The following is a 10,581-nucleotide window of genomic DNA, read 5'->3' on the forward strand; positions in this document are numbered from 1 at the left end:
TGGTACTATTTTGAAGTGCAGTGCTTTGGATAATTTAGAATAAGATTACTGAGTCCTAACAGAACAAGGAATCTAAACAGATGGCTTGAGTGCTGGCATGCACTTCAAACATGAGACTGCATACGTGTGGCCATTTACACATACCCATGTATTGAACAATTTATACAAGATCCTACCCATGGAAATACATAAAATCCTTTGGGGGACACAATAACAATATCTACTGGTTTATACAAGTGTTCTGTTGTTAAAGCTATAAAAGGTAAAGAATCACAGAATGGCTTGGGTTGGAAGTGACCTCAAAGACCCCCCCAGCCTCAACCCCCTGCCATGGGCAGGGCTGTCCCTCACCAGATCCAGCTGCCCAGCCCTGAGCACCATCACAGATGGGGCACCTACAGCTCTCTGAGCAACAGTGCCAGTGCCTCACCACCCTCTGAGTATAACATCTCTTCCTAATATCTAATCTAAATCTCCCCTCATTTAGTTTAACGCCATTCCCCCTTGTCCTATCACCATTGACTTAGTTTGTCTAAGGTTCTCTTTTCTCCTTTCTTACAAAAGAACGTAACTTGCACTTTGCCATGACAGAATTTTACAGAAGGCAATTTCAAAGAGGGATGAGAAGATAGATGGAGGGAGAGAAGGGCTACTGCTATCCACGTAGTGTCCTCACGCTGGCACAGTCATAGCAGGAGATGAGCACTTCATGTGAAATAAACAATGATGCAAGGTTTGGCACTGAGTGAACATTAGTCGACCAGCTTGTGGGAACGACGTGCATACAGGCACATTTAGTGCTTGTACACTGCGTGGCCTTGCATGATAGTTTTAGTTCAGAAACACTTTGGTCTGTGCTGAAACTTTTCCATAATCTAGGCTGTCCTTACATAAACTGTAAATTCGTACATGACTTTTTGCCTTCCCAACTATTATTCTCACTACTATCCTGGATAATAAGTCTGTGCTCACAGAAATGTATCATTTTACCAATTATTTATTAATGAGAGGCCATCAAGGTTGATGTGCTAAAAAAATAATCCAGCAATCCAGCTTGGGTACATCAAGCACATGAACTGAATTTGCCTGAATAGAAATAAAATCCTTTTGGGGGTTATAAATACTGTGAAAGAAAATTCAGAGAATTTTAAGAAATTGATTGACATATGCTATGCACATTGTACCACACTACTGATACTTATGATTAGGTGGTGTTAACATAAAGATTGTCACCTACTAAACATAAATAGACATGCTGACAAATAAAACAACACATACACTGACCAACCAAAAGCAGACAAAAGAAGGAAACAAGCAGATGAGACAGATAAGCCAGGATGAGGAGAAATCATTACGTTTCTATTTTATCATTGCTTGGCACTTCAATATTGCACGAGTGCTATTCAATACTGTTGACTCCTGCGTGCATCCGCATGAGCTGCTCTCTGGTTATGAAGGTGAGACCCCTTCTTCCCCCCATACTGAGACAATGTCTGTTGGAAACATCAGGAGAGAAACCTTCAGACTCACCAGAAGGCTAACACTGAGGAAAGCAGGACCCTAAACTCCAGGAGTAGCTCAGCTTAAAACATCAGTGTCCAACAGTGCTAACGTCACCTTGGTGCCTATAGTAATGCATTGTCATGACATGCGTGATATTGGTAAAACCAGTTTTCTCTTGAAAAAGATGTCTTTAAGCTATGGAAACATCATTTCTGTGTAGAAAAACAGCCTGAGAAGCCAAAGAAAGGGACGTTTTTTCAGCCTACTTAAGGGTTTAAGAACCCAGAGGGCAGGACTCCATACACAGCCATTTGGTGCTTACCTTTTAAAAAATTCTGGGCAAAAAGCAGTGGATGAAGGCACAAGATATAAGACTATATAAAAAAACAGAGGCAGGAGATAGCATTGCAAACATCGCTATTGCCCTTAAGATCAAAATGACAGAAACAGTCAGTACTAAGATTGAGAGAGACTGGTGCTCATATTGTTTTATGGCAAGGTGTAGTGGGAGTTTTGTACATACAACACATTGTATAACTGCTAGCAGGATCCTGGACAAATGTGAATTTCAAAACAGCTATTTTCAACTGGAATATGGCACATGAGTGTGAAGATAGGGACTTGGAAAATCTGAAACCTACCTTCTTCAGGATGGGCACACCCTGGGGGAGCACTTATTATCTATATATCACTTCCTGACACAATTTTGAAAGGCACTAAAGTGTTTACACAAGCATGGTAGGAGAAAGTAGTAGGCTCCTCTCAGCCCCAGGGAAGACAAGTGAGCACACTGGCAGGCCAGGGGCATTTACTGTATGGAAATCTCTAGACTGGAAGGGAGAAGGAGGAGCTGAAAACCACAGACATAAAGTAAGGGGAGAAAGCAGATGTGAACGTCCTGTGATGAAGGAAAGAGGAGTAAGTAGTTTATTAATACTGAACTAACTATTGCTGGGGTGGTGTGATGGTCTCTGAACTGCTATCCAAATCTCAGTTTCCTGAGCAGCTTTACAGTAGGTGTGAATACCTAAATGTATATATATACACATATAAATAAATTCCATAATTTTGTAGAAATTCATTTTAAAATGTTGCTTTAAAATAATCCATTAAAATGCAGAAGCAGCTCATTGAGAATAAGCAATATAATTGTTATGGGTTTTTTTTTTAGCTAATTCCAATCTAGATTTCAGGTAGATGAGATGTCATCTGGCCTTTGCTCATCTGATGGCTCGTTCTCACTGGAGCAATTGCATTATTTACACTCCCTGGTATGAATCTAAGTGCAAAATGTCTCCTGTAACAGAGATAAAAGAACAGAGCTGAGACATGATCCATCATCATGATCCATAAGTGAAACACTATAAAGCTTCAACCATAGGCAGGACATCTGTCTGCGGCAACACAAAGCTTCCAAAGCCTCTCAAGTCTTTGAAGACTGATGTGGTAATTCAATTTGATGAAAAGGACCATATTTAATTTCTTGTACAGGGTACAATGTGAGTCTATATTTCAATTTTGGTTTCTCCATGTTTAATCACTAAACATCTGAATCAGCAGGATAAGGAGGTAAGGATGGTTCTCTACACAACATACTTTCTTTTTGATTTCACATAATATTTAATAAGGAGCACATTTATGAATCCCTTCTGTGCCTTTCAGTCTTTTTGTGGAATTCAGACCAGAAGCAAGGTAGAAATTGACAAAGGTTTTAATGCAAAGAGATGATCCATTCAAAGGATTCCCAAATTTATTTATTTATTTTATTTTTCCACAGAAGCCATTTGATGGGCAGAACATCAGGCTGGGTTACACCTAACAAGTCCCCCATGCCTACTGCAATGAGAGGCTGTCACGAAGGCACCTCCTGCAAAAGCTTCAAAGGTTGCAAGGGGCAGAGGGTGCCTCAGGCATGTCTCATCTATGCACGTGCATGTGGACTCCAAGGAGAAGGGCAGGACAGCAGCACAGCTTTTCACTCCCTACTCTTCTTTTACAGGCACAGTACAAAAAGGTTTTAGTTTGGCCCTTGAGTTGTTTGTAGGGAAGCAAGTATACTTTAGATAGCTCCCCTTGTTGACAAATAGTCCCATTATTTAATGAAATGCCAGTTTTTATTGCCATAAACTCAAGCTTACACACAACAAAGATGGGCAAAATACTTCAAGCAATCTTTTCCTGACACTATTTTCTGTATCACAGGCAAACAAAGGCAAACCACAATACAAATTATTTGGAAAAAAGGAGCAATTTCTAACACAGTAATAATACCAGCCTCAGCCAGTGAAACATTACCTCTAACAACACCTCATAAAACTGCATAACTTCAAAATCTTCTTTATTAAATACCTAAGAGTGTACACTGCAGTCAATATACATTGATGGTGTGTTGCCATAGGGCAACATTTTTGGTTTGCCTGTTAATACTATAACAGTGTGGCATGGGTATGGCCAGACTTGAACACATCTTTCTGAAACTCTTCTCATTGCATTCCCTGGAAGGACAGAAGTAAGTCACACTGAAACCTGTTGAATTTTGAGGCAGTAATTAACACCACAGGGTCTATATTATGGGAGGACTGTAATGTCAAAAGGGATTGGAGATGACAGTGAGCACAGACATGTTGCCCCCAGTGAGTTCCTAGCTCCTGCTCTGTGCCAGTGTGCCTTCCAAACCCACTCAAGGGCTGTGCTGACCAGGCAGACAGCCATGCATGGTGCAACAGCTTCTTTTGTTTGAGTATTTACTGTGGTGGTAGTAAGAGATTTTGGACTGCAGGTATTGACTTCAGTGTTATGCATGCCAGCACAGCCCTGAAGAGCTGCATCCCTCCAAGGTTAAGGTATGGTTTTAAAACGATCTGTCTACTCACATGGGACGGTGTCCCCTATGCACAGTATAGTCAAGGCAAAAATGCTCTTTCTGAACAGTATGCATCCTGAAAATGCCTATATTTACAAGCTAAAAAACATTCAATTGTGAGCAGTGTTAAAACCAGGAATGATTTAGAATTGTGTAAATTCAGTTTTACAGTGTTGGTTTACACTCAGCATCAAACACAGCCTCTGCTTTACCAAGGAGCCTGAAGGGCACCAGATGCATCTAAGACTGCAGAAACTATAGCAAGTGTGCTCATCTCCACTGAGCACAAGCTGTGCTAAAATGCTCTCTCTCTGTTTCTCTCTCTCTCTGCTACCCTCTAGTGAGCAAGCAAACATGAAACGTGAGATTCAAATGCCTTTGCATAAGGACATTGTTAAGCAACTCGGAATTTTCCACTTTCAGCCTAAAATATTCACCTCTATCAATACAACATTGGGCTATTATTTTCTTCTGATTTTGTCACTTAAAAGAAACATAGCTTGAAATGTTTGAAAATGCAAACTGCATTTAAAGAAAAGTTTTTAATATGGTTATTGGAATGTCCTGACCTTAGGTTTTCCTTTCTCTAAATTCAGGAGCTTTTTCTTTTTCCTGTCAGTGATAATCATTGTTCAGTAGTTTAAAGATTTTATTAGTTTTGTTATTGTTGCAATAATTTGCTTTGAACAATTTTAAGTGTTTTTCTCACTGAGGGACTGTGGGTCTTCCTTTTTCATGGAACGCTGAGGATGGGGACACAGGGGAGAGCCAAGCATTGGAGAACTACTGAGTTCTCTGTAGTTTGCTATCCCCTGCCAGACACAAGAAACAGGTATTTAACTATTTGAGAAAGGCAACATTCAGGACAGACTGTGAAGGTTACTGCTCTATTACTGTTTGTTGTTCCTCTACACCACTTCTAGCTTCTTTCCTATCTCTTTCTGAGGAATTAAACAGATGGTAAACAGAAGTCAATGCCAGTGGAACTCACCATCTGGCTAATTGATGCATTTTTGCATAGGCTCATTAGCATGCTCGTTCCATCTCAAATCCTCCATAACAGTTTCATCTCCGTCTGTATCTTCTCCATAACATGGTTAATAGATGCAAAACACATATACAAAGTTGCAGTTCATGTGGAACATAATCATGGCTTTTAACTAACCAAAACATCAGAAGTGGGACCAGACCCAACCAGTCCTCCTGAGCATTAGCTGCATTTGCTGTCTACTCCACTTTTATTATTATTATTATATTCTTTTAATATTTGCCTTTAATTTACCACTGGCACATTGTTTATCTGATGCACAGACTGTAAGAGGAAGCAATTGTTAACTTCAAAATTTTTATATATATATATATATTATTATATATATAATTGAGAGGGGAAAGCAAATCATCAGAAAAAAAAAATGCATTACAACTTCAGTTTCTTTGAGGTACGGCTTGACTGGTTTTGCTGATTGTAATTACTCTGAGATTCCCAAAAGTAGGAACAAGAATGACAGGGCCAATTTTTGTCCATTCAATAGCGTTAGGGCAGCTCATCAAGAACCTTTTTTCTTTTCTCCCTGACTAATCCTGTCACTATTTAATAATACCGGTCAGAAAGTTCAAAACTTGAGTTATTTAAAGCTCAGCAAATTGCTGCTCAGAAGTGACAGAGTCACAACAGGCTAACAGACAGAGAAACACAATGACAAATTAAAAAACACATGGGCCAGACTGAGAACAGGATTCCATCATCCATCAAGTGGATGCGAGGAACGTCAGTATCATGCACTGCACCAATTCAGGACATATTAGTGTCTCTCCTCAGTATTTGTGAATAATCAAATTTAAATGGAAATGGGAAACATTTGGGGAGGGAAAAAATCTACTAATGCTCGCTAATGCATTACCTACAAGCATTTTGACATAATTCGAGCAAGTAATAAAAAGCATGATACTGTAAGGCCAAATCCTGGAGGAACAACAGCAAAACCAGTTGACTGAAGCCTGCACTGGAGGAGGATGTTCCAGCATCAAAAACACTGCCTGCTCTACAGCCCAGACAGGGCTCTTTAGCCATCCCAGATTTCAGATTGGTGTACTTTGCTGCTCTTCCAAGGAAGAGAGACAAGCTACAGGAGACAGACAAGGTTATCACTGAACTGGAATGAGAAGAGCACCAACATTATCTTTATGATGACTTACGTAGCCACACGGCTATGAGCAAACAGAGAAGGTAGCAAAGAGTGGAAAAAAAATGAGTGTGAAAGCAGCAGTGGCAGGGAAGAAAGAGACAGCAAGTAAGAAGAGAAAAACAATTGGTAGAGATAGGGAAGAATCTGTAGGTGCACAAAATTAGCTCTTTGTACAAGGAAAAAGGAGTAAATCCCAAAGTCTAGAAATGCCCAATAATTTTTTGAAGAGTTTTAAGTGCACTAAGGCTAGGCTGCAGATTTTTTTAACCTGGATTCATCCAGAAGTAAATACAGCTTACAACTGGCTTTCAGAGAGCCAGACTTATTTAGAAAATTTTCTTTGGCAAAAATTCAGATATGAACAGAAACATCATTTAAGGACATATAACTCCTGCCCACCCACCATCAAGATTACCACTTCAGTAGAGGTCTGGAGGTTTTTGCCTCAAGTTCATTTGAAAAGACTATCATTACTCTTTTATACTTGCACACTGACTTGAAAGCATAATGGTTGGGCTTCAGACTATTGAGTTACTTGCATGAATTTAAGAACTGTTTGTTTTTAAAACATAAAGCTAGAGAGAGTTATGCTGACTCTGAGAAGAGACGACCAGGTTCAGACCTTTCCACGGGATTTTGAAAACCATCAACTGATAGTCTTTTTGTCATAGCCATTTGTCATGGCTTAGCGCCACACAATCTCTGCCCTTAGTATTATCCTCTACGTTTCAGAATTCCCATCTTATCCACTGGCAAAACACTTCAGCTTTTAAAATGCTGTTCTCAACACAACGATGCATTGCTTAATCCCACATTGGACAAACTCCACGCTTCAGGAACAAATTCAATTCTAAGCACGACTTGCAATTTTCAAACACAGTGAGAGAGAAAAAAAAGTCTAATTCTACTTTTCTGGCCTCTTTTGCAGTACCAGCAATTTATGTTTACACAGTCCTTTTCTAGTCCATTGTGTTCCTACATCTGATCTGTGCCCCATGGCTGTCAACCTCGCAGTGTTCTTCAGCAGAAGATGGCAGAAGGTAGCATGAGAGCAATGGCTAAGAGTCCAGTTTTTCTTATCTCTGAGTTGCAATTCTCCCTCAGGAAGTTCCTATCAACAAGCGTTGTCTCACCTGTAACACAGTGGTATTAGGAAGTAAGGCCCACATTTGTACCAAGGCCTGAAGGCAGCACACAGAAAGCTCCCAAACACCAAAAAAAAAAAAAAGAAAGAAAGAAAGAAAGAAAAAAAATCCATAAGAATTGTGCACATGGTGATTTGGAAGCTTTTGTGGAAAACATAATCCACCCTGTTGAGAGTAAAGACTGCCTGCATAGACACCCCCAGGGCAGTTTGAACATTGCTCTATCCTCCTCCTCAGGAAGGTACCTGAGAGACTTTCCAAGAATTAAGTCATCCCAAGTGCATCTCGGCATTATGAATCTGGACCCATTAAAAGTAGCCATCAAATAAAATACTGTGATAGTGGCAGTACCTACGAAATAAGACCAGAGAGTACAAATCCTTCTAAGAGCTGGTGGCATGTGATTAATGTTGGGGAGATGCACAATTGCAAGACCTTCATTAAGGATCATGAACTTGTAAATCAACGAGTTTAATCAACTGGCATGTATTCATAAGACAAAATTCCAGAAAGTGTTGCTTAATAAGCTCAAGTGGGAGATTACAGTCATATGGAATATTTTGACATGCCCAACCAAGGTGGGGACCAGAACAAATACAACAGGATAATTGCTATCCTATTAGCATATAATGTAATGCTATTGTAGTCTGCACCACTTAGATATCCTGATAAGACTAAAGACATGAAGCAACAATTCAATTAATTATTTCAACAGTTGAACAATATAGATCTGATTAAAGATTTTCTGGAACTGAGATTCATCTCTGTGGAAAATTCCACTTGGTTTGTTTTTCAGCAACATCATCCCAATCCAGGATTAACAAGAAGTGTTTTCCTTGAGGGAAATGCACAATTAAAAATGATTTCAGGTAAGTTAAAGCATTGACCATGGTAAAAATGAAGTGTTCATTTCAAGTAATTTTTGCTTCATTGTGTACATGAACAAAATTCAAAAGTAATACAAAAATAGAATCAAGTTGAAACTGGAGCTTTCCCTGTAGCAAGACACACTGCTATCTCCCTCTGCTGCTCTGCCAGCCAACAAAAAAAAAAAAAATAAAAATTGAAGTATCACTAAAATCTCATTTTTCCAGCAGGGAAAACATAATTTTGATGAAATTGAATTTTCCAGAAGAAAAATATCAGCATGAATAAAAGTAACCACCGCTTTTTCCAAAGCTATTCCTGTGGCAATGCCAAGAAGTATGCAGTGCTTTTTTATCAGACAGCTGTATTACCACCTTTGGCTTACTCTCTCCTAATTCCACACAACCCCTGTCAGAGCAAACAGAAAGCATATTGCCTACCTTTGTCTAAGCTCATTCCTAGCTTCCTGATTCTGACTGGGGCAAAACTACCTAAGCCATCTGGAAACATTATGATTATCCATTTGCAGAGGGAAGTCTGGTGGTTCTTTCCATCTAATCCCTCAGAACAGCATATGAACCATTACGCTGCTCAAGTAATCTGAATGTTTTTTTATAATACACCAAACTCAAACCAAACTCAGAACCACTCTAGACAGAAGACCTGCCAGAAGTCACACTAAGAGACTCTCACACATCCGCTGCCCATCAGGGTGGGTGCAGAATCCATCCCAAGCTAGCTCTGGTTATTACCACCCCAAACCTGTGCGACCAGCCCAGCAGCCACTCAGCTCCTGTAGCTCCAAATGCTGAGCTCCAGTAGCTCAAAACCTCAGCAGTTACCAACAGAAGGAAAAGTCCAAATGCTGCAGTTCCTCCTCACCATAAAGCCATCATTCTTCAGGTACTTGTGTTGTAATAGCAACACTGTATGTGGCACACATAAATCTCTAAGTCTCCACTGGCTTTAAAATGACAGACCAAACTGATTTGTCTGTAAAACTCCTCTTATATTTTAAGTAAGCCAGGATAAACGTTATGTTTCAAGGCTGCTGGAGGATGGTGTAAAACTGCACCTTTCTCTGGCAATATAAGCTTTCCCTGCTGTCCGTCGCTATTACCAAAAGCCTTCATAGGAAAAATGAGGAGTCCTTTTATTGCCTAACAGTTTAGAGCGTACAGTAAACATCTCCACTCCACAGAACGCAATCCCAGAAAGACTGAGGTTGGCAGGAACCTCTGGCCCAACACCTGCTCCAGAAGGAACACCCAGCAGGCTACCCAGGCCCATGTCCAGGCAGTTTTTGGGTCTCCCCAAGAAAGAGGTTCCGTAGAGGCTCCACCTTCTATTGAGAAGAGCACCTAATCCCCGCAGATTGCTGTTGACCACCACTGACATTTCAGAAAATAAAAATAATCACAAACATGTTCAAGTATGTCATGCACTTACTGTAATTCTGGAAATGATATCTCCAGGGTTATCCTAGGAGGAGCTCCACAGCACCTATCAGCTAGAACTCAAGAAGGGAGGAACACCACCGGGATGAAACGTGCACAGGCACATTACAGAAGGACTCAGACACTCCTCCTTGTTTCATTGGCGTGGAGCAACTTCCAGTTGCAAGCCAGCCCCTTCACAAACTGGTTTGTGTCTTTAAAGGTGTGTCAGGAAATTAAAGACAGGTCATTGGCTTTTGTTGTGGCAACATGCTTGTATGCATCTTTAAATAATACATACAATCATAAAGCATACACTGCATGGGTTTCTCTGTTACACATATGTAAATAAAACATCATGAATACACAGCACAGAAACCTTTCTCTCCAGGCATTCAGCTTCCTGTATGTCTTAAACATGCCCTGTTAATGCATGGATGTTGTATTGCAACTTTCTCCTGAAATAACTGTAATACACATACTCATGCCACTAAAAAGAGAATATTTAAGCTTAAATTAGGAGTTGAAAAATTAAGACATCTTACATAGACAGCTACAAAATTCCTTACAAGGAATCCAGG

This window comes from Gallus gallus, chromosome 2, assembly GCF_016699485.2.
Source record: "Gallus gallus isolate bGalGal1 chromosome 2, bGalGal1.mat.broiler.GRCg7b, whole genome shotgun sequence".
Taxonomy (NCBI): Eukaryota; Metazoa; Chordata; class Aves; order Galliformes; family Phasianidae; genus Gallus; species Gallus gallus.